The sequence below is a fragment of the Heterodontus francisci genome, chromosome 20 (assembly GCF_036365525.1).
Source record: "Heterodontus francisci isolate sHetFra1 chromosome 20, sHetFra1.hap1, whole genome shotgun sequence".
Classification (NCBI taxonomy): Eukaryota; Metazoa; Chordata; class Chondrichthyes; order Heterodontiformes; family Heterodontidae; genus Heterodontus; species Heterodontus francisci.
In genome coordinates this window covers 85,721,803-85,745,595 of record NC_090390.1, presented here as the reverse complement: position 1 = coordinate 85,745,595, position 23,793 = coordinate 85,721,803, and the positions used below count along the sequence as shown (strand labels likewise).

Genomic DNA, 23,793 nt, shown 5'->3' with positions numbered 1-23,793 from the left:
TGCTTGAAAGTAGAAGTCAATGGGAAATTTCTCATGCTTGAAATTAGCAGTCACAAGTCTCAAAATCTTTACCATGGACACTGGTGTCTGTGTCCGGACACGTTGCCGACCTCTGGCTTATTAGGCCTGGAGGAAACACTCCAGCTCCTCCTGGTCCACAAGTAAAGCTGTAAAGGCATTTACTTCATGGACTCAGCCCCACTCACCACCTGTCGGGTTTCCAAAGCCTGGTAAATCTAGCCACTCATGGTTAAAAATAGAATGACTATTAATATGAAACCATGCACCCTCATTATAATATTTAAATGACCAACCCACTTTCCGTCACAGGGTTGGTCACCCGCCTCTCCATCAAAACCGGTAGAGAGTGGGTTTGAGGTGAGTTTAATTCCTGTTCCAGATCTTTTGCATTTTAACCTCTCACCTCCAACCCACCCATTTTTGGGAGTTCAGATTCAGCCCAATAATCGGGGAGAAAATTAACAGCCACGTGGACAACCATGGACTAGCAAAGGAGATCTAGCATGGATTTGTTGAAGGAAAATTGTGTTTGACTAACTTATTGAGAGATTTTTGATGAAGTAACAGAGAGGGTAGATGAGGGCAGTACAGTCGATGTTGTGTGTGGTGTTTGATAAAGTACCACGCATTGGACTTGTTAGAAAAATTGATGCTCACAGGATAAAAGAAGCAGCAGCAGCATGACTACAACATTGGCTAAGGGATAAAAACAGAGAGTTGTGGTGAAAGGCTGTTTTTCTGACAGGTGTGAGGATTACATGGAAGCCACCCCCCACCCCCCCCCACCAAGGTTTGTATTAGGACCACTGCTGTTTTCGATATATATTAATGATTTGCAGGAACGGAGCACAATTTCTAAATTTCCAGGTGATAGAAATTTTTTCTCTGAGGGTTGTGAGTCTTTCCTCAAAAGGTGGTGGAAGCAGAGTCTTTGAATATTTTTAAGGCAGAGATAGATTGATTCTTGATAAGCAAGGGGGGTGGAAGGTTATCGGGGGTAGGTGGAAATTTTATTTTATTTTTTTATTTAGAGATACAGCACTGAAACAGGCCCTTTGGCCCACCGAGTCTGTGCCGACCACAAACAACCACCCATTTATACTAACCCTACAGCAATCCCATATTCCCTACCACATACCTACACTAGGGGCAATTTACAACAGCCAATTTACCTATCACCTGCAAGTCTTTGGCAGTGGGAGGAAACCGGAGCACCCGGCGAAAACCCACGCAGTCACAGGGAGAACTTGCAAACTCCGCACAGGCAGTACCCAGAATCGAACCTGGGTCCCTGGAGCTGTGAGGCTGCGGTGCTAACCACTGCACCACTGTGCCACCCAATCAGTTCAGCCATGAACTTATTGAATGGCGGAGCAGGCTCAAAGGGCCGAGTGGCCTAATCCTGCTCCTAATTCATATGTTCATATAGGAAACGTGGGAATCAAGGAAAAACTCTCCGCTGGTTGGAGTCATACTTAGCACAAAGAAAGATGGTTGTGGTTATTGGAGTTCAATCATCTTAGTCCCAGGACCATCTCAAACAAGAGAGAATCTAACCATCTCCCTTGATGTTCAATGGCATTGCTGAATCCCCTGCTATCAACATCCTGGGGGTCACGATTGACCAGAAACTGAACTGGAGTAGCCATATAAATACTGTGGTTACAAGAGCAGCTCAGAGGCTGGGAATTCTGCAGCGAGGTACTCACCTTACACCCCAGTGCCTGTCCACCATCTACAAGGCACAAGTCAGGAGTGTGATGGAATACTCTCCACTTGCCTGGATGAGTGCAGCTCCAACAACACTTCAGCTTGACAATATCCAGGACAAAGCTGCCCACTTGATTGGCACCCCATCCACCATCTTCAACATTCACTCCCTCCACCACCAATACACAGTGGCAGCAGTGTGTACCTTCTACAGGATGCACTGCAGCAACACACCAAGGCTCCTTAGACAGCACCTTCCAAACCCGCGACCTCTACCATTTAGAAGGACAAGGGCAGCAGATACATGGGAACACCACCACCTGCAAGTTCCCCTCCAAGCCACACACCATCCTGACTTGGAACTATATCGCCATTCCTTCACTGTCAAAGCCAGGAAGTTATGCTAAACATATGCAAAACACGAGTTCGGGCCCAGTTGGAGTATTGTGTCCAATTCTGGGTGAAGGCTTTGAAGAAGGTACAGATGCAATCTACTATAGTGGTTGCAGGGATGAGGGAAATACAGTGACTTGGATAGACTGGAGAAGCTGGGTTTATTCTCAGAGCAGAGAAGGTTAACAAGAGATATGATAGAGGTGTTTAAATCATGAAGGGTTCAGATAGAGTAAATAAAGAGAAACTGTTTCCAATGGCTAAAGGATCAAGAACAGGAGGGCACAGATTTAAGGCAGAAGAACTAGAGGGGACAAGAGGAAATACTTCTTATGCACTGACCGGTTAGGATTTGGAATGCACTGCCTGATAGGGCAATCGATGTTGTATGATCGCTTCAAGAGTGATGTCCCTTTCGGAACTCAGTATGCTAATGAGCTAGGTACCAGGATGTAGTCATGTGACTAGAAGCCATAGTCACTCTGCAACTGTAATACCTGAGACAAAGGTTCTGTATATAGTTTGCTCTGTATTGTATATACTAGTTTAGCTGTTAATAAACCTTCTAGAGATCTTCAAGGAACTGGAATCCATGTACATCATTGTGTTGCTTAAGGTAACGCAAAGAACACATGACAGTGGATACAAATTCAATAGGAATCTTCAAAAGGGAATTAGATAAATACTTGATGGAGATAAAAATTTCAGGGATATGGGGAAAGAGCGGGGGAGTGAGACCAACTGGATAGTTCTTCGAAAGAGCTGGCATAGACTCATTGGGCTGAGTGGTCTCTTATGCTGTACGACTCTATGTTTCTATTTAACCATCTCCTGTTCTCCGCCGAGGCATTTTACAGCTCATTCTATTTCGGTTTTCCCCTGTGTGTTTTGTTTTTATAAACCTCTCTTCCCTTCCCTGTTGTTCTGTTCCTTTTGAAATTCTGTTTATTTGAGTAATTTCTCTTTCCCTGCCCTAGATCAGGAAACCGAAACTGATTATAACACCTCTACTTATCCTGGAGTAGTAACTGAACCTGAGATCTTGCTGCTCCACATGAATCTGGCCTCTTGCACATCACCAATTTTATTTGCTCCACCATTGGTAGCTGTGTCTTCAGCTGCCTGGGTCCTCAGCTCTGGAATTAATTCCCTAAACCTCTCTGCCTTTCGACCTCTCTCTTTTCCTTTATGATTCTCCTTAAACCCTTCCTCTTTAGGCAACATTTTGTCCTCATATCTCCTTATGCAGCTCAATCTCAATTTTTGTTTGATAATTGCTCATGTAAGCTACCTTGGGATGTTTTACTACATTGAAGGCAATATATAAATGCAAGTTGTTGTTGTATCATGCTGGGTGCATCCAAGTCCATGTACAAAGAACAAAAGAACAAAGAACAGTACAGCACAGGAACAGGCCATTCGGCCCTCCAAGCCTGCGCCGATCTTGATGCCTGCCTAAACTAAAACCTTCTGCACTTCCGAAGTCCATATCCCTCTATTCCCATCCTATTCATGTATTTGTCAAGTTGCCTCTTAAACGTCTCTATGGTACCAGTTTCCACCACCTCCCCCGGCAACAAGTTCCAGGCACTCACCACCCTCTGTGTAAAGAACTTGCCTCACACATCCTATCTAAACTTTGCCCCTCTCACCTTAAACCTATGTCCCCTAGTAACTGACTCTTCCACCCTGGGAAAAAGCTTCTGACTATCCACTCTGTCCATGCCGCTCATAACTTTGGAAACCTCCATCATGTCGCCCCTCCACCTCCGTCGTTCCAGTGAAAACAATCCGAGTTTATCCAACCTCTCCTCATAGCTAATGCCCTCCAGACCAGGCAACATCCTGGTAAACCTCTTCTGTACCCTCTCCAAAGCCTCCACGTCCTTCTGGTAGTGTGGCGACCAGAATTGCACACAATATTCTAAGTGTGGCCTAACTAAAGTTCTGTACAGCTGCAGCATAACTTGCCAATTTTTATACTCTATGCCCCGACCGATGAAGGCAAGCATGCCGTATGCCTTCTTGACTACCTTATCCACCTGCGTTGCCACTTTCAGTGACCTGTGGACCTGTATGCCCAGATCTCTCTGCCTGTCAATACTCCAAAGGGTTCTGCCATTTACTGTATACCTCCCACCTGCATTAGACCTTCCAAAATGTATTACCTCACATTTGTCCGGATTAAACTCCATCTGCCATTTCTCCGCCCAAGTCTCCAACCGATCTATATCCTGCTGTATCTTCTGACAATCCTCATCACTGTCCGCAACTCCACCAACCTTTGTGTCGTCCGCAAACTTACTAATCAGACCAGCTACATCTTCCTCCAAATCATTTATATATACTACAAACAGCAAAGGTCCCAGCACTGATCCCTACGGAACACCACTAGTCACATCCCTCCATTCAGAAAAGCACCCTTCCACTGCTACCCTCTGTCTTCTATGACTGAGCCAGTTCTGTATCCGTCTTGCCAGCTCACATCTGATCCCGTGTGACTTCAGCTTTTGTACCAGTCTGCCATGAGGGACCTTGTCAAAGGCTTTACTGAAGTCCATATAGATAACATCCACTGCCCTTCCTTCATCAATCATCTTCGTCACTTCCTCAAAAAACTCAATCAAATTAGTGAGACACGACCTCCCCTTCACAAAACCATGCTGCCTCTTGCTAATAAGTCCATTTGTTTCCAAATGGGAGTAAATCCTGTCCCGAAGAATCCTCTCCAATAATTTCCCTACCACTGACGTAAGGCTCACCGGCCTATAATTTGCTGGATTATCCTTGCTACCCTTCTTAAACAAAGGAACAACATTGGCTATTCTCCAGTCCTCTGGGACCTCATCTGTAGCCAATGAGGATGCAAAGATTTCTGTCAAGGCCCCAGCAATTTCTTCCCTTGCCTCTCTCAGTATTCTGGGGTAGATCCCATCAGGCCCTGGGGACTTATCTACCTTAATGCTTTGCAAGACACCCAACACCTCCTCCTTTTTGATAATGAGATGACTGAGACTATCTACACTCCCTTCCCTAGGCTCATCATCCACCAAGTACTTCTCCTTGGTGAATACTGATGCAAAGAACTCATTTAGTACCTCGCCCATTTCCTCTGGCTCCACACATAGATTCCCTTCTCTGTCCTTGAGTGGGCCAACCCTTTCCCTGGTTACCCTCCTGCTCTTTATATACGTATAAAAAGCCTTGGGATTTTCCTTAATCCTGTTTGCCAATGACTTTTCATGACCCCTTTTATCCCTCCTGACTCCTTGCTTAAGTTTCTTCCTACTGTCTTTATATTCCTCAAGGGATTCGTCTGTTCCTAGCCTTCCAGCCCTTATGAATGCTTCCTTTTTCTTTTTAACGAGGCTCACAATATCCCGCGTTATCCAAGGTTCCCGAAACTTGCCAAACTTATCCTTCTTCCTCACAGGAACATGCTGGTCCTGGATTCTAATCAACTGACGTTTGAAAGACTCCCACATGTCAGATGTTGATTTACCCTCAAATAGCCGCCCCCAATCTAAATTCTTCAGTTCCTGCCTAATATTGTTATAATTAGCCTTCCCCCAATTTAGCACCTTCACCTGAGGACTACTCTTATCCTTATCCACAAGTACCTTAAAACGTATGGAATTATGGTCACTGTTCCCGAAATGCTCCCCTACTGAAACTTCGACCACCTGGCCGGGCTCATTCCCCAATACCAGGTCCAGTACAGCCCCTTCCCGAGTTGGACTATCTACATATTGTTTCAAGAAGCCCTCCTGGATGCTCCTTACAAATTCTGCCCCATCGACGCCCCTAGCACTAAGTGAGTCCCAGTCAATATCGGGGAAGTTAAAATCACCCACCACTACAACCCTGTTACCTTTACATCTTTCCAAAATCTGTCTACATATCTGCTCCTCTACCTCCCGCTGGCTGTTGGGAGGCCTGTAGTAAACCCCCAACATCGTGACTGCACCCTTCCTATTCCTGAGCTCTACTCATATTGCCTCGCTGCATGACCCCTCCAAGGTGTCCTCCCGTAGTACAGCTGTGATATTCTCCTTAACCAGTAATGCAACTCCTCCATCCCTTTTACATCCCCCTCTATCCCGCCTGAAGCTTCTAAATCCTGGAACATTTAGCTGCCAATCCTGTCCTTCCCTCAACCAAGTCTCTGTAATAGCAACAACATCATGGTTCCAAGTACTAATCCAAGCTCTAAGTCCATCTGCCTTACCTGTTATACTTCTCGCATTGAAACAAATGCACTTCAGACCACCAGTCCCGCTGTGCTCAGCAACATCTCCCTGCCTACTCTTCCTCTTAGTCTTACTGGCCTTATTTACTAGTTCCCCCTCATTTAATTCACTTGCTGTCCTACTGCTCTGATTCCCACCCCCCTGCCACACTAGTTTAAACCCTCCTGAGTGACGCCAGCAAACCTCGCAGCCAGGATATTTGTGCCCCTCCAGTTTACATGCAACCCATCCTTCTTGTACAGGTCCCATCTGTCCCTGAAGAGATTCCAATGGTCCAGATATCTGAAACCCTCCCTCCTCCAGCAGCTGTTCAGCCACGTGTTTAGCTGCACTATCTTCCTATTTCTAGCCTCACTGGCACGTGGCACAGGGAGTAATCCCGAGATTACAACCCTGGAGGTCCTGTCTTTTAACTTTCTACCTAACTCCCTAAACTCCCCCTGCAGGACCTCGTCACTCTTCCTGTCTATGTCGTTGGCAGCGATGTGTACCACAACCTCTGGCTGTTCACCCTCCCCCTTCAGAATGTAGCGGACTTTACCCTCCTCTTCCTCTTCTTGACTTTGCTGCCCCAAGCTGGAAATTAAACCCGGTTCAGATTCAGAACCTGAGTTTCAGCCAGAGTCACAGTTGGGGTTATTATTTATTTTTATTATTTAGAGATACAGCACAGAAATAGGCCCTTCGGCCCACCAAGTCTGTGCCGACCATCAACCACCCATTTAAACTAATCCTACACTAATCCCATATTCCTACCACATCCCCACCTGTCCCTGTATTCCCCTACCACCTACTTACACTAGGGGCAATTTATAATGGCCAATTTACCTATCAACCTGCAAGTCTTTGGCATGTGGGAGGAAACCAGAGCACCCAGCGAAAACCCACGCAGACACAGGAAGAACTTGCAAACTCCACACAGGCAGTACCCAGAATTGAACCCGGGTCGCTGGAGCTGTGAGGCTGCGGTGCTAACCACTGCGCCACTGTGCCACCCCATCAACAGTTGAGTGACTTCCCTCTGGAGAAGGCATGACTCATGTCTCCAATTGGGTTACTTGATCACTTTTATACCAAAGTGTGGCCACAGACACATAGGGCAGAATTTTTGGGCCCCGCTGTGATCGGGAACAAAGGTGGATGGGGCCCGAAAATACTGGTGTCGACTGTTGTGCCAGTTTCCTGTGCCAGCCATTTTAGGGATTGAGGCCCAGCAGAGCTGCCCGCACACGACGCGGACAGCTAAGTAGGCTCATTTAGAGCCTTGTTAACGGCAGGTAAATGAGGCCGACTGGGATTTTCCAGTCAGCCTCCAGTTTCGTGATGTGACAGGGGTAGTTCATCTGCCAGGGAGTGTGCACCCAGTGTAGGCCAGGGTGCCAGCACTCCAGGCAGGCCTACAGGCCCTTCCTGCCTACCTGAATAGGGGCGCAGCTGAAGATCACCCTATAGAGGAACTCCCCCCAACTCCCATCCACACCCACATTGGTGGCCTGGCTGTTTTTCTCTGGCTTTTATTTGAAGTTTTAAAAAAGTTAGTGAGAGAAACACCTATATGTTGAAGCACCTCTCAGTTACTTACCATCCATTGCAGGCTGCTGCTCCTCTCAAGCTGGAAGGCCTCTGATTGGACTTCCTGCTTCAAGAGCCAGCCTTTCACCCTTAATTGGATAGGGAACCTGTCTCGATGGCAATTAAGGAGGCAACTCAGTTAAAAGTGACTGGTTCTCCCCAGGGGCGGGTTCAGGACCTCGAAACAGTTCTGCCCCTGAAGTGAAAATTCAGCCCATACTCACATTTTAAAAAATTCATTCATGGAATGTGGGCATCGCTGGCTAGGCCAGCATTTATTGCCCATTCCTAATTGCCCTTGAGAAGGTGGTGGTGAGCTGCCTTCTTGAACTGCTGCAGTCCATGGGAGGTAGGTGCACTGCAGTGCTGTTAGGAAGGGAGTTCCAGGATTTTGACCCAGCGACAGTGAAGGAATGGCGATATAGTTCCAAGTCAGGATGGTGTGTGACTTGGAGGGGAACTTGCAGCTGGTGGTGTTCCCATGCATTTGCTGCCCTTGTCCTTCTAGTTGGTAGAGGTTGTGGGTTTGGAAGGTGCTGTCTAAGGAGCCTTGGTGCGTTGCTGCAGTGCATCTTGTAGATGGTACACACTGCTGCCACTGTGCGTCGGTGGTGGAGGGAGTGAATGTTTGTAGATGGGGTGCTAATCAAGTAGGCTGCTTTGTCCTGCATGGTGTTGAGCTTCTTGAGTATTGTTGGAGCTGCACCCATCCAGGTAAGTGGAGAGTATTCCATCACACTCCTGACTTGTGCCTTGTAGATGGTGGACAGGCTTTGGGGAGTCAGGAGGTGAGTTACTTGCCGCAGGATTCCATAGCCTCTGACCTGCTCTTGTAACCACGATATTTATATGGCTACTCCAGTTCAGTTTCTGGTCAATGGTAGCCCCTAGGATGCTGATAGTGGGGGATTCAGCAATGATAATGCCATTGAATGTCAAGAGGAGATGGTCATTGCCTGACGCTTGTGTGGCGCGAATGTTACTTGCCACTTATCAGCCCAAGCCTGGATGTTGTCCAGGTCTTGCTGCATTTTTGCACGGACTGCTTCAGTATCTGAGGAATCGCGAATGGTGCTGAACATTGTGCAATCATCAGCGAACATCCCCACTTCTGACCTTATGAATGAAGGAAGGTCATTGATGAAGCAGCTGAAGATGATTGGGCCTAGGCCACTACCCTGAGGAACTCCTGCAGTGATGTCCTGGAACTCAGATGATTGACCTCCAACAACCACAACCATCTTCCTTTGTGCTCGGTATGACTCCAACCAGCAGAGAGTTTCCCCCTGATTCTCATTGACTCCAGTTTTGCCCAGGGCTCCTTGATGCCATACTCAGTCAAATGCTGTCTTGATGTCAAGGGCACTCACTCTCACCTCACCTCACGAGTTCTGCTCTTTTGTCCATGTTTGAACCAAGGCTGTAATGAGGTCAGGAGCTGAGTGGCCCTGACAGAACCCAAACTGAGTGTCACTGAGCAGGTTATTGCTAAGAAAGTGCCGTTTGATGGCACTGTTGATGACACCTTCCATCACTTTCCTGCAGATTGAAAGTAGGCTGATGGGGTGGTAATTGGCCGGGTTGGATTTGTCCTGCTACTTGGGCAATTTTCCACATTGCAGGGTAGATGCCAGTGTTGTAACTGTACTGCAACAGCTTGGCTAGGGGCGTGGAAAGTTCTGGAGCACAAGTCTTCAGTACTATTGCTGGAGTATTGGCAGAGTCCATAGCCTTTACAGTATCCAGTGCCTTCCGTCGTTTCTTGATATCACGCGGAGTGAATCGAATTGGCTGAAGACTGGCACCTGTGATGCTGGGGACTTCAGGAGGAAGCCGAGATGGATCACCAACTCGGCCCTTCAGGCTGAAGATTGTTGCAAATGCTTCAGCCTTATCTTTCGTATTGATGTGCTGGGCTCCCCCATCATTGAGGATGGGGATATTTGTGGATCCACCTCCTCCAGTTAGTTATTTAATTGTCCACCACCATTCACGGCTGGATGTGGCACGACTGCAGAGCTTAGATTTGATCCGTTGGTTATGGGATCGCTTAGCTCTGTCTATCGCATGCTGCTTACGCAGTTTGGCCCACAGATAGTCCTGTGCTGTAGCTTCACCAGGTTGACACCTCATTTTGAGATATGTCTGGTGCTGCTCCTGCCATGCCCTCCTACACTCTGCATTGAACCAGGGTTGGTCTCCTGGCTTGATGGTAATGGTAGAGTGGGGGATATACCGGGCCATGAGGTTACAGATTGTGGTTCAGTACAATTCTGCTGCTGCTAATGGCCCACAGCGCCTCATGGATGCCCAGTTTTGCATTGCTAGATCTGTTTGAAATCTATCCCATTTAACACAGTGGTCGTGCCACACAACACGACAGACGGTATCCTCAATGTGAAGGCGGGACTGCGTCTCCACAAGGACTGTACGGTGGTCACTCCTTCCAATACAGTCATGGACAGATGCATCTATGGCAGGCAGATTGGTGAGAACGAGGTCAAGTAGGTTTTTCCCTCCTGTTGGTTCCCTCACCACCTGCTGCAGATCCAGTCTAGCAGCTATGTTCTTTAGGACTTGGCCTGCACAGTCAGTAGTGGTGCTACCGAGCCACTCTTGATGATGGACATTGAAGTCCCCACCCAGAGTACATTCTGTGCCCTCGTCACCCTCAGTGCTTCCTCCAAGTGGTATTCAACATGGAGGAGTACTGACTCATCAGCTGAGGTAGGTGGTAATTAGTAGGAGGTTTCCTTGCCCATGTTTGACTTGATGCCATGAGACTTCATGGGGTCTGGAGTTGATGTTGAGGACTCCCAGGGCACCTCCCTCCTGACTGTATACCACTGTGCCGCCACCTCTGCTTGGTCTGTCCTGCCGGTGGGACAGGACATACCCAGGGATGATGATGGCAGTGTCTGGAAGGTATGATTCTGTGAGAATCACTATGCCAGGCTGTTGCTTGACTGGGCTGTGGGACAGCTCTCCCAACTTTGGCACAAGCCCCCAGATGTTAGTGAGGAGGACTTTGCAGAGTCAACAGGACTGGGTTTGTTGTTGTTGTTTCCGGTGCCTAGGTCAATCCTGTTTCATTGACTTTGTAGTGGTTAGATACAACTGAATGGCTTGCTCGTCCATTTCAGAGGGCATGTAAGAGTCAACCACATTGCTGTGGGTCTGGAGTCACATGTAGGCCAGACCAGATAAGGACAGATTTCCTTCCTTAAAGGACATTAGTGAACCAGATGGGTTTTTACAACAATCGACAATGGTTTTATGGCCATCATTAGACTAGCTTTTTAATTCCAGATTTATTAATTGAATTCAAATTCAACCTTTTGCTGTGGTGGGATTCGAACCCATGTCCCCAGAGAAATACCCTGGGTCTCTGGGTTATTAGTCCACTGCCAATACCACTATGGCATCGCCTCCCCATGCTTTAACGTTTGTCGCAGACTTGTTGCTCACTTTATAAATAAAGTAAAATAATTTTTCATGCATTTATATTCCCTTAACTTTAGAGCGCTGAGGGGCAATCTGATCAAGGTGTATTAAAATGATTGAGGGATTCGATGGGGCAGATATAGAGGAACTATTTTCTCTGGTATCTCCAAAGCAAGGGGGTGTAATCTTAAAATTAGAATGAAGCCATTTCGAAGTGAAATCAGGAAGCTCTTTCACACAAAGGGTAGTGAAAATCTGGAACTTTCTCCTCCAAAGGTTGTAGATTTTGGTGGGGGTCAATTGTAATTTTCAAGACTGAGATCCATAGATTTTTGTTGGATAAGGCTATCGAGTGATATGAAGCAATGGCAGGTAAATGAATTTGAGGTATATCTGCTGTGAAATAAGTGAATGGCAAACAAGCTCGTGATGCTGAATGGCCTCCACTGTACATCTACATTCCATATTCCCTGATCACCCGTTCCCATCACACTCCCTGTACACTGAGGAAAAGGAGCATGCGGTTAATCGGGGATGCTTCGATTGCTTTCCTGCACAGAGTCCATCAGGATTCAGACAGCTCAGGAACAGGGTAGCAGCACAGACAACATCTGAAATGCAGCACCTTCAACAATGCAGCACACCCTTAGCATTTACTTACAATGTACTTAGTACAATGTACACTGCTAGCTTAAGTGCGTGTCAGCTGTAGCTCAGCTGGTAGCCTTCTCAGCTCTGAAATTATAAGATTCTGGGTTCAAGTTCTACTCCAGCCCTTGTGCACACAAATTAAGGCTGATGCTCCAGTGCAGGATTGAGGTAGTGCTGCACTGTCAGAGGTGCTGTCTTTTGGATGAGATGTGAAACTGAAGCCCCATCTGCCCTGTTTGTGTGGATGTAAAAGATCTCGCAATACTGTTCTGAAGAAGAGCAGGGGAATTATTCCCAATGTCCTGGTCATTATTTCTCCCTCAATCACCACCACTAAAACAGATGGTCTGGCCATCATCACATTGCTGTTTGTGGGAGATTGTTGTGTGTAACTTTTTGAAACTGAATTTGATTTCTCAAACTGCCATGGTGGGATTTCAACTTGTGCTCCCGAGATTTCTAGTTTAGTAGCAGAAGCACATTTTCTTGTGGCTGGGGGGTGCAGGGCCAGTTATAATGAATAGGTTGATAGCTAGCAGCTCAGTTAAAAGTGATGTGTTCTGTTCTAAAGTGGTAGGACACAATTTGAAAGAGCTTGTTTCCGTACTGTGTGAGGGTGTTGGTCAGTATTGTTTGAGGCTCTGGTCACCTGATCACAGGAAGGATATAATCACCCTTGGGAGGATATGCATTTGAACAATCCCAATGACGCAGAGTATTCAAAGCTGAAGTTATGAGGAAAGGTAACTTGAATTTGAGCTGCTTCTCGTTGGGAAGGAGGAGGTTTTTTGAAGTTTTCCAGATTATGAAAAATAACAAATGCCTTTCCTGATTGTGTGGAGGGGACAAGCCATTTTGTGGAAAGTACAGTGAAACTATTTGGAAAGAGAACACTATGTCTTCAGACTCTGAAATGTTCGGAACAGCCTTTAATGTTTCACTCTAAGGTTAATAATTTATCGAAGGATCAAACAGTGCGGACTGCTTTGAGCAAAAATTAATCAGTGTGTTGCTGTTAACATTGCTTTCTGCATTCAGGTCATCTTTGTTTACCAAGGACCTTTCATTTTAACTGGATTAACAATCCCACACATTGGAAAGCTGCAGAAACATGAAGAATTTGGATCTAGCAGAGACAGTTGAGTAGAGACTTAAAGAAAAAAGATCAGAGGAAAGTATCAAAGATTGGGATTGAGTACAAGGAAAGAAATGAGGAACCAAGTTCAGATAATGCAATTAAGCTGGAAGCAGAGAGAACAGGTAATCACCAGCTTCTCAAATAGGGAATTAGTTCATTCTAATAGGTGTTTTAATGTTACGACTGTTATTTATATGTGTATATATTGAGCTGGCTCAAAAATAATGATATAAGCTCCTCCCTTCCAGAGGGAGCGGTGTGGGCAGGAGGGGGAGGGGTACTGAGATGACAGAAGCAAAGGTTTGGATTGAGAATGTGGTGAGATGATGGGATTGGGGCCTTACAGGAACAGGAAGAGGCCATTCAGCCCTTCACGCCTGTTCCACCATTCAATGAGATCATGGTTGATCTGTACGTTAACTCCATCTATCTGCCTTGGTTCCATATCCCTTAACACCTTTGTCTAGCAAATATCCAACAAATTTTGATTTAAAATGATTAATTGGGCTACTGCTTTCTGTGGGAGAGAGTTCCATACTTCTACCACCCTTTGCATGAAGTGTTTTCCTAACATCTCTCCCAACTGGCCTTGCTCTGAGTTTAAGGTTATGTTTCCTTGTCCAAGACTCCTCCCACCAGCAGAAATTGTTCCTCACTTGCCCTGCATTTCTAATACATTTCCCATTGCCAACATTTTAACCAGCCTGAAATCAGGTAGAAGGCCACCCACCACAGAGAACCGGATTCAAACGGAAAAGTCGGTCTCTTGATGCTGTAATCGAGATGTGCACGCAATCTTAACCACAGGCATGCTTAAGGCTGGCATGGTTCCAAACCTACCAGAAAAAGCCAAGAAGTGCCTGGATTCTGGGCACAAGAGGCCCAGGTATGTCTAATTTATTCTTAATATTTAAAGGTTCCTTTGAGTAACGGGAGGGCAATTCCTGGCCCCACAAGGATGCCTTGGGCCTGCCCAACCCTGTTCTCTGATCAGAGTTGTCGTTTCCCCCACCATTTCTTTACTAACCCTGCCATTTCTGCAGGTCTTCGGCAATGTGGTTGCGCTGACAAGTTGCTGATACGGAGCTGTATTTAACCTCCCCTGTCTCTTTAAGGCCGCTGCTGCAATATTCCCTGTGGGGCATGCCCTGAATTATCAACACTCTAGGTCAGAGGCTAAAGGATATTTCTGTAGCTTTTCCATTGGTTGCAAATCCCCAGCTTTGATCCTTGGGAAGAGGCGTCACCAAGGCCATAAATAAAGCCTCATTCTCAGGATGCAGGCATTGCTGGCAAGACCAGCATTTATTGCCCTTTCCTAGTGGTCCTGAGAGGGTGGTGATGGGCCTTCTTTTTGATTTGATACAACACAGCGACTTGCTAGGTGTTATGAACATTGGACTTTGTAACATGATAATGTTTTAAAAATAATTGGAGTTCAGAAGGTCAGGTGACCTCCACTCTGTTGAAGGACTAGACAGATCAAAGACTTCTTTAGAAAAAAAGAGATTGCAGGGCTAACAACTGAAGAACAATAGGTTTCGCCTCCCAAACATTCAGGTTGTAAAACAAGGAGAAAGCGGTTCTGAAGATGCAAAAGTACCAGGCAGCTGTAAACACCTGGGAACAATGGAAGGCCCAAGTGGCTCTGTGAAACCAGACTTCTGGACTTTACATTTTGGAACAGGTGAATAAACTATTGACTTTTGAGTCCAGATAAATTTAACAGATTTTCTGAAGGCAGGCAGGCTATAAGAGAAGAAACCAGTAGTTGTGGCCTTAAGGCAGGCTGTAATTGACCTTTCTGGAGCCGAGCAGAGTGGGTCGGACCTGCGGGGAGAATCACTGACCGAGGAGAGGATAAACACAGACACAGTCCAGGCACGCCGTAGTGTTTGAAAAAAACATCAACAGTGACATCACAGGAAAGCTGCAAGGTGATTGGTTGGTGAATAACTGCTGTTAGGGAATAGTTCGAAGTAGCTGGCTTAGTAACTGAGGTAAGAAAGGTCTACAGTTTATTTTCATAGATAGTAAGTAGTGTTTCTTAGAGAGTTCTGTAGTAACGAGAACCAGGGAAGAAGGGCCCCAGAGAAATTGATATTATTTGATATTAAGCATCTTCCAAAAGGTTTAATTTAAAGGGCAGGAGAGCTCAAAGCCATGGTGTTCTCCTCGTGCTCTATTTGGGAAGCCGGAAACAATTCTAATGGCCGGGACCAGCATGTGTGCAGGAAGTGTCTCCAGCTGCAGCTCCTGGAAGCCCGGGTTTCAGAGCTGGAGCGATGGCTGGGGATCTGTGGAGCATCTGCGCGGCAGAGAGTATCGTGGATAGCACGTATAGAGAGGTGCTCAGATTCCACAGACAGGAAGGGAATGCATGACCACCAGGCAGAGCAAGAGGACTAGGCAGGCAGTGCAGGGATTTCCTGTGGCTATTCCCCTGCAAAACAGATATATACTGTTTTGGATACTGTTGGGGGGAATGGCCTCTCAGGGGAAAGCAGCAACAGCCCAATTCGTTGCACCACGGTTGGCTCTGCTGCACAGGGGAGGAGTAAAAAGTGTGGGAATGCAATAGTTACAGGGGATTCAATTGTAAGGGGACTAGATAGGCGTTTCTGTGGCTGCAAACAAGACTCCAGGATGGTATGTTGACTCCCTGGTGCTAGGGTCAAGGATGTCTCCAGAGAATTCCCAGCCTCTGACCTGCTCTTGTAGCCACAGTATTTATGTGGCTGGTCCAGTTCAGTTTCTGGTCAATGGTAACCCCCAGAATGTTGATAGTCTGGGATTCAGCATTGTTAATGCCGTTGAACATCAAGGGGAGATGGTCATTGCCTGGCACTTCTGTGGCACAAATGTTACTCGCCAGTTATCAGCCCAAGCCTGGATGTTGTCCAGGTCTTGCTTCATCTGGACATGGGCTGCTTCAATATCTGAGGAGTTGCGAATGGTGCTGAACATTGTGCAATCATCAGCGAACATCCCCACTTCTAACTTTATGATTATAAAGTCACCTCCTGACTCCCCAAAGCCTGTTCACCATCTACAAGGCACAAGTCAGGAGTGTGATGGAATACTCTCCACTTGTCTGATGGGTGCAGCTCCAACAACACTCAAGAAGCTGAACACCATCCAGGATAAAGGAGCCCGCTTAATTGGCACCTCATCCACCACCTTTAACATTCACTCCCATTACCACAGACGCACAGTGGCAGCAAGATGCACTGCAGTAACTCACCAAGGCTCCTTCGATAATGCCTTCCAAACCCACAACCTCTACCACCTAGAAGGACAAGGGCAGCAGATGCATGGGAACACCACCACCTGCAAGTTCCCCTCCAAGCCACACATCATCCTGACTTGGAACTATATCACCGTTCCTTCACTGTCGCTGGGTCAAAATCCTGGAACTCCCTTCCTAACAGCACTGTGGGTGTACCTATCCAACATGGACTGCAGCGGTTCAAGAAGGGAGCTCACCACCACCTTCTCAAGGCCAAATAGGGATGGGCAATAAATGCTGGCCTAATCAGCGATGCCCACATCCCATGAATGAATAAAAAAAGGATTGTTGTTATAGACCAACATGAAAATTCTACAAGACTTTGAAAGTCTTAGGGAAATTATACTTATTGGAGGAATTTAAAAATAGTATGCCTTCAGGAGTAAGATCCCACCTGGAAGAACATAAAGTTGGTAAAATAAGGAATGCCACAGAAATGGCAGATGATTATGAATTGATCCACAAAAGCAGTCATTACAGGCCCCAGTGTGAAAGTTTTCAGAGGAGTTGGAAGGATAGGAGAGCAGATAATGAGAAGTGATTCAGTTTTAGTGAGAGAAAGGATACAGGCAACCCAAAGAGTAGTAAAAAAAAGAGATAATCAGGAGATTAGGGTTGAGTCAAAAGGACCAACATGCTACTTATGTACTAAAAGAGGGCATGTAAAATCAGAATGCTGGAAATTGAGAGGTAAACCAGTAGCTCTAGTAGGTTTCCCAAGAGCCTGTCCTGTCCTACCACAGTGGCAGGTCATGTGGGTATTCGAAAGACTCAGGCCAGAATAAGACAGCATTTTTATTGGCTAGGCTTGCTTAAGAATGTGATTGAATTTTGCAGAGCTTGCCATACATGTCAGGTAGTTGGGAAGTCACAGCCTTTGATTAAGCCAGCCCCATAGTTATCTATACCTGCTTTTGACGAACCATTTAGTATGGTTCTTGTGGATTACCCAGAACTAAGTCAGGTCACATGTTTCTCCTAACCATCATAGATTTGTCCACTAGGTTTCCAGAGGCAATACCTTTGAAAAATATCACAACGAGAGTTATGATTGAGGGGTTAATTCAGTTTTTCACTAAGTATGGACTGCCAAAAGAAATTCAGTCAGACCAAGAGTCAAATTTCATTTTTAAGAGGTCATGAGTATTTTGGGAGTGAAACAGCTCAAATCGTCCACTTATCACCTGCCATCACAAGGTGCTGTGGAAAGGTATCACTGAACACTAAAAAGTATTATAAAGGCTTATTGTTTTGAGTATCCTTATGATTGGAATAAGGGGATATCATTTTTATTATTTGCCACTAGGAACACACCAAATGAGTCCGCTGGTTTCAGTCTATTTGAATTGATCTATGGACAGGGGGTTAGGGGTCTCCTTAAACTCATGAAGGAAAGATTTTTAGCACAGGAAGAGGAAACTACCTTCTTAACTTATATGTCATAATTTCGAGATAGACTCACACAGGCTTGTGAGGTGGCTAGTGATGAAAACCCAAGCAGATAGAACAGCTAAGGCACGCAGTTTGCAGCCTGGAGGCGAGGTCTGTGGAATTCACTACCCCAGAGTGCGGTGGATGCTGGGACATTGAGTAAATTTAAGGAGGAGATAGACAAATTTTTAATTAGTAATGGGTTGAAGGGTTATGGAGAACGGGCAGGAAAGTGGAGTTGAGGCTGAGATGAGATCAGCCATGATCGTTTTGAATGGCGGAGCAGATTCGAGGGGCTGAATTGCCTACTCCTGCTCCTAGTTCGTATGTTCTTATGTAAGGTGTTAGTTTTATTGCCTTTGCCTGGGGACCCATTGAAAGCTAGGTTCAGTGGACCTTACTTCATTAAAAGGAAACTCAGTGAGGTGAACTATTTAGTTTTACTTTCATTTTTAGTTATTTTTTCTTCCTTTTTTTTTACATTCTTTTTTTACATTTTTTACAATTTTTTTTTGCATTTATTTCATTTCATCTTAGTTTGTTCAGTTTGTTTACCCACTGTTTTTTTTTCAGGTTTGCACTTGCTGCTGTTCAATATTCAGTGTATTAATACCTAATCTGTACTAATGCTATGTCTTTCAACACACCATTAACATATTGTTTGCCTTTGCTCCGTGACCTTTTGGTCAGCTATGTGGCCTGGTCCAATCTAGACCTCCTTTGTTATCTCTTGCCCCACCCCCACCTCACTTGCTTATAACCTGTGACTTTTCTAATATTTGTCAGTTCTGAAGAAGGGTCACTGACCTGAAACGTTAACTCTGCTTCTCTTTTCACAGATGCTGCCAGACCTGCTGAGTGGTTCCAGCATTTCTTGTTTTTATTTAGTTAGCACCTCAGACAGAGGGAAAAGTCAAAGAGTCTGTCTTGTGAATATGTTGAAAAGATACTATGACCATGAACTTTGTCAGCAGTAAATGTATGTCAAATGACACAAGAGGAGGTTAAGGAAACCAACTTGATGAAGGGCAGTGACTGAGAACTCTCAGACTGAACCCCCTGTGGTGAAACTGGCAAACACAGCAGTGTTAGAAAATTTAGATGCAGTTCTCCACTATCTTTCTGAACAGCATAAAAGGGACAGAGCTGAGTTGTTAAAAGAATTTAAAGCAGTATGTGCAGACACGCCAGGTTGACCTCCTCTGGCAATTCATAGGGTTGATGTAGGAACAGCTACACCCATTAAACAGAACCATTATCGACTCAATCTTGATAGATTGGCTCTTCAACAGCTTGAAGTATGCGTCAATAGTGGCCAAGGGAAAATAACAGTTTTTTTTAGAATTAGAGAATTAGAACATTACAGCGCAGTACAGGCCCTTCGGCCCTCGATGTTGCGCCGACCAACTGACCTACACTATTCCATTTTCATCCATATGTCTATCCAATGACCACTTAAGTGCCCTTAAAGTTGGCGAGTCTACTACTGTTGCAGGCAGGGCGTTCCACGCCCCTACTACTCTCTGCGTAAAGAAACTACCTCTGACATCTGTCCTATATCTTTCACCCCTCAACTTAAAGCTATGTCCCCTCGTGTTTGCCATCATCATCCGAGGAAAAAGACTCTCACTATCCACCCTATCTAACCCTCTGATTATCTTGTATGTCTCTATTAAGTCACCTCTCCTCCTCCTTCTCTCTAACGAAAACAACCCCAAGTCCCTCAGCCTTTCCTCGTAAGACCTTCCCTCCATACCAGGCAACATCCTAGTAAATCTCCTCCGCACCCTTTCCAAAGCTTCCACATCTTTCCTATAATGCGGTGACCAGAACTGCACGCAATACTCAAGGTGCGGCCTCACCAGAGTTTTGTACAGCTGCATCATGACCTCGTGGCTCCGAAACTCAATCCCCCTACTAATAAAAGCTAACACACCATATGCCTTCTTAACAGCCCTATTAACCTGGGTAGCATCTTTCAGGGATTTATGTACCTGGACACCAAGATCTCTCTGCTCATCTACACTACCAAGAATCTTCCCATTAGCCCAGTACTCTGCATTGCTGTTACTCCTTCCAAAGTGAATCACCTCACACTTCTCTGCATTAAACTCCATTTGCCATCTCTCAGCCCAGCTCTGCAGCCTATCTATGTCCCTCTGTACCCTACAACACCCTTCGACACTATCCACAACTCCACCGACCTTCGTGTCATCCGCAAATTTACTAACCCACCCTTCTACACCCTCATCCAGGTCATTTATAAAAATGACAAACAGCAGTGGCCCCAAAACAGAACCTTGCGGTACACCACTAGTAACTAAACTCCAGGATGAACATTTGCCATCAACCACCACCCTCTGTCTTCTTTCAGCTAGCCAATTTCTGATCCAAAGCTCTAAATCACCTTCAACCCCATACTTCCGTATTTTCTGCAATAGCCTACCGTGGGGAACCTTATCAAACGCCTTACTGAAATCCATATACACCACATCCACGGCTTTACCCTCATCCACCTGTTTGGTCACCTTCTCGAAAAACTCAATAAGGTTTGTGAGGCACGACCTACCTTTCACAAAACCGTGCTGACTATCGCAAATGAACTTATTCTTTTCAAGATGATTATAAATCCTATCTCTTATAACCTTTTCCAACATTTTACCCACAACCGAAGTAAGGCTCACAGGTCTATAATTACCAGGGCTGTCTCTACTCCCCTTCTTGAACAAGGGGACAACATTTGCTATCCTCCAGTCTTCCGGCACTACTCCTGTCGACAATGACGACATAAAGATCAACAACAACGGCTCTGCAATCTCCTCCCTGGCTTCCCAGAGAATCCTAGGATAAATCCCATCTGGCCCAGGGGACTTATCTATTTTCACTCTTTCCAAAATTGCTAACACCTCCTCCTTGTGAATCTCAATCCCATCTAGCCTAGTAGGCTGTATCTCAGTAATCTCCTCGACAACATTTTCTTTCTCTACTGTAAATACTGACGAAAAATATTCATTTAACGCTTCCCCTATCTCCTCCGATTCCACACACAACTTCCCACTACTATCCTTGATTGGCCCTGTTCTAACTCTTATCATTCTTTTATTCCTGATATACCTATAGAAAGCCTTAGGGTTTTCTTTGATCCTATCCGCCAATGACTTCTCGTGTCCTCTCCTTGCTCTTCTTAGCCCTCCCTTTAGATCCTTCCTGGCTAGCTTGTAACTCTCAAGCGCCCTAACTGAGCCTTCACGTCTCATCCTAACATAAGCCGCCCTCTTCCTCTTGACAAGCGCTTCAACTTCTTGAGTAAACCACGGCTCCCTCGCTCGACAACTTCCTCCCTGCCTGACAGGTACATACTTATCAAGGACACGCATTAGCTGCTCCTTGAATAAGCTCCACATTTCGTTTGTGCCCATCCCCTGCAGTTTCCTTCCCCATCCTACACATCCTAAATCTTGCCTAATCGCATCATAATTTCCTTTCCCCCAGCTATAATTCTTGCCCTGCGGTTTCTACCTGTCCCTGCCCATCGCTAAGGTAAACCTAACCGAATTGTGATCACTATCGCCAAAGTGCTCACCTACATCTAAATCGAACACCTGGCCGGGTTCATTACCCAGTACCAAATCCAATGTGGCATCGCCCCTGGTTGGCCTGTCCACATACTGTGTCAGAAAACCCTCCTGCACACACTGGACAAAAACAGACCCATCTAAAGTACTCGAACTATAGTATTTCCAGTCAATATTTGGAAAGTTAAAGTCCCCCATAACCACTACCCTGTTACTCTCGCTCCTGTCGAGAATCATCTTCGCTATCCTTTCCTCTACATCTCTGGAACTATTCGGAGGTCTATAGAAAACTCCCAACAGGGTGACCTCTCCTCTCCTGTTTCTAACCTCGGCCCATACTACCTCAGTAGACGAGTCCTCAAACGTCCTTTCTGCCGCTGTAATACTTTCCTTGATTAACAATGCCACACCCCCCCTCTTTTACCCTCTTCTCTGTTCTTACTGAAACATCTAAATCCCGGAACCTGCAACATCCATTCCTGCCCCTGCTCTACCCATGTCTCTGAAATGGCCACAACATCAGGATCCCAGGTACCAACCCATGCTGCAAGCTCACCCACCTTATTCCGGATGCTCCTGGCGTTGAAGTAGACACACTTTAAACCAAGTTCTTGCTTGCCAGTGCCCTCTTGCGTCCCTGTAACCTTATCCCCTACCTCACTACTCTCAACAGCCTGTACACTGGAACTACCATTTAGGTTCCCATTCCCCTGCTGATTTAGTTTAAACCCCCCCGAAGAGCACTAACAAATCTCCCCCCCAGGATATTGGTACCCCTCTGGTTCAGGTGAAGACCATCCTGTTTGTAGAGGTCCCACCTACCCCAGAAAGAGCCCCAATTATCCAGGAAACCAAAACCCTCCCTCCTACACCATCCCTGCAGCCACGTGTTCAACTCCTCTCTCTCCCTATTCCTCTCTTCGCTAGCACATGGCACGGGCAACAACCCAGAGATAACAACTCTGGTTGTTCTCGCTCTAAGCTTCCACCCTAGCTCCCTGAATTTCTGCCTTAAATCCCCATCTCTCTTCCTACCTATGTCGTTGGTGCCTATGTGGACCACGACTTGGGGGTGCTCCCCCTCCCCCTTAAGGATCCCAAAAACACGATCAGAGACATCACGTACCCTGGCACCTGGGAGGCAACACACCAACCGTGAGTCTCTCTCATTCCCACAGAACCTCCTATCTGTTCCCCTAACTATGGAGTCCCCAATGACTAATGCTCTGCTCCTCTTCCCCTTTCCCTTCTGAGCAACAGGGACAGACTCTGTGCCAGAGACCTGCACCCCATTGCTTACCCCTGGTAAGTCGTCCCCCCCAACAGTATCCAAAACGGTATACCTGTTGTTGAGGGAAACGGCCACAGGGGATCCCTGCACTGCCTGCTGGTTCCCTTTCCTTCCCCTGACGGTAACCCATCTACCTGCTTCTTTTACCTGAGGTGTGACTGCCTCCCTATAACTCCTGTCAATAATCCCCTCCGCCTCCCGAATGATCCGAAGTTCATCCAGCTCCAGCTCCAGTTCCCTAACGCGGTCTGCGAGGAGCTGGAGTTGGGTGCACTTCCCGCAGATGCAGTCAGCAGGGACACTCTTGGCGACCCCGCCTCCCACATTCTGCAGGAGGAACATACAACTGCCTTTACCTCCATTCCCACTATTCTAGATTCCCAACAAATCTACTGAAAAACCAAACGAAAAAAAAAAGTCAAAACTTGTTCGCTTAGCAATCCGACGGACTGAACTTTTTAAATAAAAAGCTTACCTTATCAACACACCAGAGTCCTTTTTTTTTGGTTAGAGGAGGAGGGTGGGTGGGTGACACTACACGTGTAGTGTCTCGGGTACTGCCACTGCCCAAATAAATAGTTTTCCCTTACCCAGCAGTCCCCTGGTCCTCCGAAGCAAAAGGGGATTAACTTGTAACTTACACTGAAATTGACCGCTCAGCTGTAAGTTCGCTCCGCACCTCGTTCTGTCAAAGCTGCTCCTCGCAAAAAAAAAATCATAATCCATAAAGATTTTTAGAAAAGTTCAAAAGGAAGAACGTTAGATTAGTTTGGTGGAGTTTAATGTTGCAACCATTTACCATAAAGATTGTACATGTTACAGGAAAGAGCAATGTAATTGTCGATGCTCTATCCAGAATTTAAATAAGGGGTTTCATGGAGGCAAACAACTCAGAAATATAAAATCTTGTTACCTGCATAAAGTGTAAAATGTTAATAATGAAAATGTTTACAATGGTATATGTGATTATGTTGTAAGAAAAATCATTACTAAGATAATGAATTTTCTGTTTTTAGGCAGGAGGTGTT

General features: G+C 45.9%; 1 protein-coding gene across 3 annotated transcripts in view; it reads left to right on the top strand.

Moving 5' to 3' along the window:
- The window catches only part of prom2 (prominin 2), a 146,541-nt gene that overhangs the window by 4,221 nt on the left and 118,527 nt on the right, over window positions 1-23,793 (top strand). The window contains exon 1 of one of the 3 annotated variants that reach the window (XM_068053173.1): window positions 12,706-12,784. The exons of 1 other annotated variant lie outside the window; for it this stretch is intronic. The gene's annotated coding sequence lies outside the window, so the exon portion shown is untranslated. One more of the 3 variants, XM_068053171.1, reaches the window with a different exon arrangement.